The following is an 8,344-nucleotide window of genomic DNA, read 5'->3' as shown; positions in this document are numbered from 1 at the left end:
AAAGCCTCTCACAGTGGACCCTGAGAGAGTATTTGTGAGCCTCCCTCTAAAGTTAAAATCCGGGAGAAAACAAAACACTTCCAATTAAAAATGTTCCCTCACTTTGTTTGGGGTGTTTGGTTCCCTTTGCTCTCTCTCCCTCTCTCAGAGCTGCTCATATAAAAAGCCAAGTGACCTGTCCTTGTTTTCCTCCTCAAAGGGAGAAGATGGAAAGAGAAGCAGGAATGCACAGCCCGGGAGACAAGCAGCATTAGGAACAAAAAAGAAGTTGGAAAGCAGGCCAGGATGCATCTCCTTCCCAGTGGGCACTGGGACAGGCTGGTGTGCTCTGGGATACAAGGCAGGAAGCTCAGCAACAACCCCTGGTTTTGGTCAGAACAAGGCCAGGCTGCAGAACTCTCCCATTCCCAGCTTTTCCATCCCCTTCCCCACAGCAAATGCAGTGCCTGGGGTGTGTCCCAGAGGGAGCAGCACAGATGGGCCCTGGCTGAGCTGCTCTGTGCCCTGGGCATGGCTTTGGCACACGGCAGTGTGGCAGGGTGGGGGCAGGCAGGGAGCTGGAAATGCTCCTGGTGCTGTGTCCAACCCAGAGCAGCAACCAAAGCCACCCTGAGGCCCCCAGAGATCAGGGAGGGCTCTGCTGTCACCCCCAGGAGATGCTGCTGGGACAAACCCAACCCCTGCCTCCAGAAATATCTACGGAAGCCCAGGCTGGGTGAGGCTGGAAGGGACCACAGTGGGTCACCTGGTGCCACCTCCCTGCTCCAGCAGGGCCATCCCAGAGCACACGGCACAGGATGTGTCCAGAGGGATCTGGAATATCCCCGGGGAGGAGACTGAACCCCCTCTCTGGTGTCTGTTCAGGGCTGGGTCACTGCACAGGGAAGAGGTTCTTCCTCCTGTGCAGGTGGAACTTCCTGGGCATCAGTTCCTGCCCGTTGCTCCTGTGCCCCTGCTGGTCCCCCAGGAAGGCTGTAGATATTGTCCCTCCTGTGCTGTCCCTCCTTTCTTTCCATGGGATGTGTTCCCATGTTTGTGGCGTGGTCCTTGCTGGCCGGGACACCCTTCCTGGGCACTGAGAGCATTGTGTGGATGAGGAGGCAGCTCAGGGTTGGGGTGTGTGGCTGGAACAAGTGGAACACCCAAAGGAAACAAGCTGGCAGGGGGTTGGTGTCCCCAGGGTGGGGATTCACCCCCTGGCACCACACACAGGGGACAAGGAGGGGCTGGAGGTGGAAACCACCTGGTGTAAAGGGGAGGTGTGTGCAAGGGTGGTTCTGCCCCCTGAGAGCTGTGCCTCACGTTGTCCAGGTTTATCAGTGGATCACGTCTTTGGGACTGGGAAGAGAGAGTAAAATAAGGAGAATGGGACACAGTTTGGGCTTGATCTGTGTGTAGCTGCTGTTTTCTGGGTGCAGTTTTGCATTCAGTGTGTGTCTGCTGGGGGTGTGGGGCCAGGCAGGGGGAGCTTTGTTTCAGCACCTCCTGCAGCCCATCCCAAGCAGGACTCAGCGTGAGCAAGGTCTCCATGAGGTCACTGCCCAGCTCGTGGTGCCCCATAAGTCAGCACATCCCTGACCAAGAGGTGGCTGCAGTGGGATTGAAGCTGATAAGGAGGAGGAATGAAGCCCCAGGATCCCAATCCTTGAACTCCGGCAGATGGCAAAGGCTGGAGTTGTTCTTCCTTCAGCCTCAGGTCCCAGCTGGGAGTCCCCAGGTAAGGATCCTCCTCTGGGCTCTTTTCCAGTGTCCCCCCACCCCTCGATGACCTCCCTCCCAGTAAATCTGTGTTCTCCAGCAGGATCTCAGTGCTGCTCTCCCTCTGTCCCTTCAGCACTGGCTGTGTGAGCAGGGGCTGGGGACACTGCTCATGGAGCTCTGTGCTGGGTGGCCTCTCTCTCCCTGGGGATTGAAGTTAGAAACTAAAGGCACCAAGAGCAGCGTGACAGGGGGACTGAGGGACCCACAAACCACAGACAACTGCTTTGTGCAACAGCCCTGAGGTACCACAGGGGCTTTCCACGTCCACCAGTGTGAGGCCCCGAGGAGGAGAGCGCTTGGGGTGCCGGGGTACAGACAGTGCCCCAGCAGCCTCCTGGCTGAGCAGTGCCAGCACTGCCAGGGCAGACAGAAAATGCACGTGGGAGAGGCCTGGAGGGCTGCACAGGTCCCAGTGTTCCTGCCTTCCCTCACCCTCCTCTCTCTTGCAGTGCACAGGGACTAAAGCAGGATCTCCACTAGCCCAGGTTGCTCCAAGCCCCGTCCGACCTGGCCTTGGGCACTTCCAGGGATCCAGGGGCAGCCGCAGCTTCTCTGGGCAACCTGGGCGAGGGCCTCCCCACCCTCACAGCCAAGGATTCCTTCCTAGAAATTTGTCAGCTCGTCCTGACACTTTGCCCTGCAAGTGCATTAAAAAACTCCAGTGAGGAACCTTGTTCCCAAATTGTGAGAAGCACTGGAGCCTCCCTGTGTGCTCCTGAGTGCATTGGATTTGTGCTGTGTTATAATCACCTGGGTGCTTATTGAACACTGCATTTGGGAGGCTGTTGTGTTCCCTGCACCTTTATCAGGTCTATTCCCAGTCTGATTTCCCTCTGGCACTGGGATTAGCACACTCCCCCCTTTGCAATGCCGTGGCAGGTCTGTGTGGGAGCTGGAGGAGTTCATCCCAGCTGGCAGCTGGACCATGGCCACAAGCCCGAGAATGCCAGGCATGGCAGGAGGATGGACATCATGGCTTGGCCTCTGGTCTTCTGAGTGCAAACCCCAACATTTTGGGCCACCAAGCAACTGCACTGTCAGTTCCTTCTTCATCATACACTTTCCCCCTCCGTCATTCCCATTTTGAGGTGTACAAATGTCCTCTAGGATGAAGCTCTGCTGGCAAACAGCTCCCAAACAGTTTTCCTGCCTCTGGGCACTGTCACCTCCCTCGTGAGGGACTCGGTGGGTTCACAGTTCTTCTGTGGTTTGAAGGCAGAGGGAGAAATGGAGCTGAGGAAGCAAAGTGATGGAAAGAAATGAGCTAATGAAGGGAGATCACAAAGTGTGCAACCCCAGACGCTTCTATCTTTCTCTCCAGTTACCTTGGTAACTGTGGAGTGATATGATGTTGCTTGGTTTTGTATCCTGCAAGTAAAAGAAGCTCAAAGTACCCACCACTGGCAAAAATATTGGCAAGATATCACATTCATCTACAAAACAACAATTAAGTTGTGGGCTGGCTAGATACTGTATCCAAGGGGGGATGGATCTCCCCCAAAGCCTGGATGAAATGACTTTTCCTATGAGCCAGCAATTTAGTGCAGCTTTTGATGGGATTTCTTAGGGCCAAATCAAAGGGATCACACCAGGACTGCCTTCCTCAGGGCCATGGTTTGCTGAATCTCTACATCCTTCCCCCTGGAGGTCTTTCTGCTGATGATAATGGTGGTTAAAGAGAGATATGGGCTCCTGGGGAGCAGAAACAGCCTGAAACCATGGATGGACTTTCTCTACAGGGAGGTGCAAAACCCACCAGCTCCCAATGGTGTGGGGACCTCTGTGACACAAGAGATGCTGCTCCACATCAACAGTGGGGTCTGGGCAGGTTTGGATCCACCAACCACCTTCCCTGCCATGGGCAGGGGGCTGGAATGGACTCACTGGTGGAGCTTTGAGTTCATTCTTTCCCCCCCAGGTCTCAAATATTGAGGCCTTTCTTCTCTCTGAGGGTGACAGCAAAGCTGCTGCCTCCCAGTTACATCCCAGTTCTTTCCCCATCACTCCTCCAGCTCTGTGGTTCCTCAGCCCCCTGGGTAGGATAGTTTGGAGTGTCAGAAGGAGGGAATGGACTTTCATCTGGCCGCTCTACCTGACCAACCACCAACTCTTGCTCCTGTATTCCTCTTTTCCAGCCTCACTTGTGGCCCCTGACCCCAAGGTTTGAGGTAATGGTGTCACCCATGAACCCCCCAGCCCCAGGTGTGGTGTCCCCAGGCCATGGTGCTGCTCAGAAGGTCTGGGGAAAACCGTGTTCTGCTTCAGACTCCTTTGTTCTTCCTTGGTCTCTTTACAAAACCTGCAGCAAACTATTAAAATGAGAGGCTCCATGTGAATCAAGGACTTGACCAGGAAATGGGAAAACCAGTTCAAAGGGGGACAATTCCTCCAGGAGGAGAGGAAGCAGCAGTTCTCTGCTGGGGTGTGCGTGTGGAAATGCTCAAATAACTAATTTAATACTGGCTGTCATCTCCTTTCCAGCCTCTGCACCTGCAGCCATTGAAGTAGCACAGGAAAAGCTGGGCTGGGACTATTGGCAGGTCTGGATGGAAAACTGGGATGGCCAGGACTTTGCAGGTAAACTTGGAGCCTCTCTGGGGAAAATGTGAATTGCAGCTTTCCACTGGTCTCTTTTCCCACTCCTGTGCTGTTCCCTGGGCAGTTCTGCAAATCCTGGGAGTGTGACTGTGGAGACTTGGAGGGGGTGGGTGGCTTTGAGAGCAGGAGAAGAGCAGGGCTGGACACCGAGTGTTGTCTCCTTCTGTATCCAGGTGAAGTATCAGAGGCTCCAGAGGGGCTGGAGAAGGTCTTGGACCAAAAAGTCCAAATCTGGCTTCAGGAAAAGCACATGGCTTGCCTTTGGCAATACTGCCAAGGAATTAAGCTAGATAAAAAAGTCAAACAAGTCTCTATCAGGATATAAATCTAGGGACTGATCATGGCTTTAAAATGAAAGAGAATAGGTTCAGATTAGAGATTAGGAAGAAATTTTTCCCTGTGAGGGTGAGGAGGCCCTGGCACAGGTTGGATCCCAGAGAAGCTGTGGCTGCCCCAGCCCTGGAAGTGTCCAAGGCCAGGTTGGAGCAACCTGGGCTACTGGAAGGGACCTGCCCATGGCAAGGGGTGGGATGAGATGGGCTTTAAGGTCTCTTCCCACACACTATTCCATGATTCTGTGGTCATGGGATGTGTGAATGCACAATTTGTGTCTTAGTTCATTGTCTGAACGCTGACAGCTGGTCAGGGGCTCCAAAACACGGAAAATTAACAAAAAAAAAGCAAAAAAATTCTAGTTCTGGGGTTACCAATCTTACTGACCTGCAAAATCATCTAATGTTTGCCTTTTAAAGGCAAACCTTGGTCATGTTCTTACAGAGAGACCAGGCAGAAAGGCAGATCAGCCGTGGAGGTGGCCAAAAGCTGCTCCCTGCCCTCGAGGGGGGAGCTGCAGGGTGGCACAGGGAGGGAGGCAGGGCAGAGGGAGGGGGTTTTCCTTTCCCAGTGCCCAGCTGTGCATTCAGGGCTGTCCAACCCACAGGCCGGTGGGCACGGCACGGCCCGAGAGTCAATAAAGGGGAGGGAGAGGGAGCAGAGCAACGACCCACCTGCAATGGGCTGGAAAAGGCTGGGAAGGTTGGCTGAGCTGTGGCCTGGAGGGAGGGAGCAGGGAGGAAGGTGGACTAACAGCCTTTATATCTATATTTTTTATGTTTGTTTTTTGTTTTTTGTTTTTTGTTTGTTTTTTTTTTTTTTAAATCAATGTTCAGTGGTTCTGCAATGTCTCTGATGAAGCAGCAAAGTTCTCCCACCAATTAACCCCCAGCCCTTTGCCCCTGCCCTGGAGGGCACACACAGGGCGTGTGGGCACCACCCGCCTTTCTCTTTATCTTATCTTCACCTTTATCTCCTTCCCATCTCCTTGAAACACCAGCTCGGGATGGGAAACTGCAGAAATCTCCTCCAGACAATAAAATAATTCAATTTACTGCCTCTGACAGAGGACGTCCCTCAGTGCAGGGTGAGAATCGAGGCCGCATCGCTGGGTTTCTGCTGCCATCCTGTGGCCACGGGACCCTTTGCTTTGCCCGAGTCCCGTTTCTCTCTCTTTTTCAGGGATTTTTGGGTTGAGGAAGGTGGAGACAGATCATCGAATCATGGAATATCCTGAGCTGGAAAGGACCTGCAGGGGTCACACGTCCCTCACGTCCCCTGCGCTTGGATGCTGCTGCATCTCCTGCCACGTGCACACAAACACTTGGTGCTCTTCCCCTGTCCACGGGATATTTTTGCAAATGTATTTTGTGGTGAAAGTCTCCCCTGGGTTTAGATCTGCAGGGGTAATGTGGGCGCTCTTCTCCACCCTAAAAAGTCCATTTTCCCCAAGTTGTGCAGGTGTTTTCCCATCGCTCCTGCGGAGAAAACTCCGTGGGCTGCACAGCTCGCGAGATAAAATAATTCTAAACCTTTGGGTATTCGGGTCACAGCCCAGAGATCTCTTTTATTCAGACCAGTTTAAAGCCACTTCCTGCCTGTGCAAGGTCACAGTGACACGAGGACGGAGTGAGATGTCACGTCCCATCCCCATCCTGCAGGATCTTCTCCGTCAGCTCATGCCTCAGGCAGGAATTAGTCAGTCAAATGCTTGGGAGTTGCTTTGCAAACACAGAGCCCTGGAAATATTCTGGATATTTCCAATGACAATATTTAGAGGCTTTTTTTTTTTTTTCCTTCAGAGCAATCCAGCTTTGGATGTGAGTGTTCTGAGCAGTTTGCCACTCCTCGAAAAAAATCATGTAGATGAAAAAGAGGAAAACGGGGGGAAAAAGAAATAGGAAAACCCAGTTGGGAATCTGCAGCTTTTCCCCCTGTTTTGCCCAGTGAAGAGGAGGAGATGAGAGAAAGGCAACTGGGAAAAATAACTTGAAATTCCCACCTGAGAAGGGAAGTTTGGCTGATACAAATGCAATTCTTTGGCATTCCTGTCCTTTTTTTTCCCCTGGAAAATCAACCCAAGGTGTGCATTGGACACCCTAAGGCTCTGAGATGGGGGTCCAGGCAGCCCCACCTCGATGGCATTACACAGACATAGCCATGCTCTGCAGCCTGGAATTAGGTGTCAGCTCCACTTTGGTTGATTTTCCAGCAAAGTTTACCTAAAAAGACTGAGTTGAAGGATTTTATAAATAGAAAATAGAGCCTTTTATTACCAAAAAAAAAAAAAAAAAAAAAAAAAAGGAAAAAGAAGAATATCTGCTTTCCTTGAAAGAGCAGCAGTCAGCAGCAAAGGATACAGAGAGAAGAAAAGCAAGTAAGGAAAAATGTGTTTTTCAAGAGTAAAACTACATTTTTTGGGTGAATTTCTTTCCTACCTACATGGAACACCAAGGGATGCTTTTGAGTAAGAAAGAATCATTAATAATGACTTAAAAGTACAAATATACGATGCAAAGGATCTGCAGCACATCCTCTAATGGGCTGGAGAATTCTTTTCCTTCTCTGGAAGGACCTTTCCTTCTGTTCTGGCCCTGGAATGCCTTTGGAATTCCTGGCCTGTGTGGAAAGCTGACCTAGAGAGGGAAAATAGATCCTGACTTTTAACAGGGGATGGTGGAAGAGTTGATTCCTTGTCCCTTGTCCCCAGTGGACTTTGCTGGAGCCTTGCAGGGACAGCTGCCCTCGTTCCTCACATGCTGCATCTTCCCTCTCTTATTCATCCTAAAATCCCTTCTGAAAGCCCCTGTTTGTGGGGTGGTTTTTTTCCTATAAAACAGGCTGAAAGGCACCTTGAGGGGTCTTCTGATCTGTCCACACAGGCTTTCTTGGAAGCCAGAAGGAAACACGAGAAAATAATAATAAAAAGAGGATAATTCCAATAAGTGTCCGAGGCTTTTCCCGCCTCCAGAGCAGGAGAGCCCTGCCAGGGTAAATTTTGTCTTTCCAAAGCAACTGGAGGCAAACACAATTGTTCTCCCCAATGCCAGGCTTTAGGTCCTGAGAAAGCTGGGGCTGTATTATTTGCAAGCACAATCCCTGAATGTCCAGGGGGAATCCGTTGGTGTCAAAGCAATGAGAAAGGAAACAAAGGCTTGGAGGAGAGAGCCTGGGAATGGTGTTTGTGACAGATGTGCCTGAGCCTTTAGATTCTGGCCACAAAACCTGGACCAGGAATTTGCCATCTGTTTGGGCTTTAGAGGTTCAAGCTCACCCTCCTCCCTTCCCCCGAAATGCTGGAGAAGGTTGAGCAGGGTTTCCCTGGGGAAGGATGGGGTGCTTGGCACGGGCACTGCTGGTGTTCCCGGGGTCACCACGTGTGCCTGGGCACCTCCTGGCAGTGGCTGCAGCATCCCAAGGGCTGGGCTGGAGCTGCAGGGCCATCCCTGCTCCCGTGGGACGCTCTTGGCTCAGAGGGAATGCTGAGCCGTGCTGGGTTCTTGCAGACAGGAGCTGGGATGTCGTCGTGTTCGCCTTGGGTCACCTCCCGGGAAATCTCTCCACCCCTCCAGACTTCCTGCTTTGGTGAGATTTGGGAATGGAGAGGGTTTTCCAAGAAGGCTTTCAGAGGGGGATTTGGAGCTCAGGTGGG

At 52.0% G+C, this 8,344-nt stretch overlaps 1 long non-coding RNA gene across 1 annotated transcript; it reads left to right on the top strand.

The window, feature by feature from the left end:
• The first annotated feature begins 3,663 nt into the window (after positions 1–3,663).
• LOC113995910 lies at positions 3,664–5,718 on the top strand. Its single transcript, XR_003543572.2, has 3 exons — positions 3,664–3,929; positions 4,243–4,338; positions 5,529–5,718. It is a non-coding gene; the product is annotated as an uncharacterized LOC113995910 (long non-coding RNA).
• The last annotated feature ends 2,626 nt before the right edge of the window (positions 5,719–8,344 follow it).

This window comes from Pipra filicauda, unplaced genomic scaffold (assembly GCF_003945595.2).
Source record: "Pipra filicauda isolate LSUMZ 115617 unplaced genomic scaffold, ASM394559v2 scaffold732_size125655_pilon, whole genome shotgun sequence".
NCBI classification, from domain to species: domain Eukaryota; kingdom Metazoa; phylum Chordata; class Aves; order Passeriformes; family Pipridae; genus Pipra; species Pipra filicauda.
This window is presented reverse-complemented; position numbering and strand designations above follow the sequence as displayed.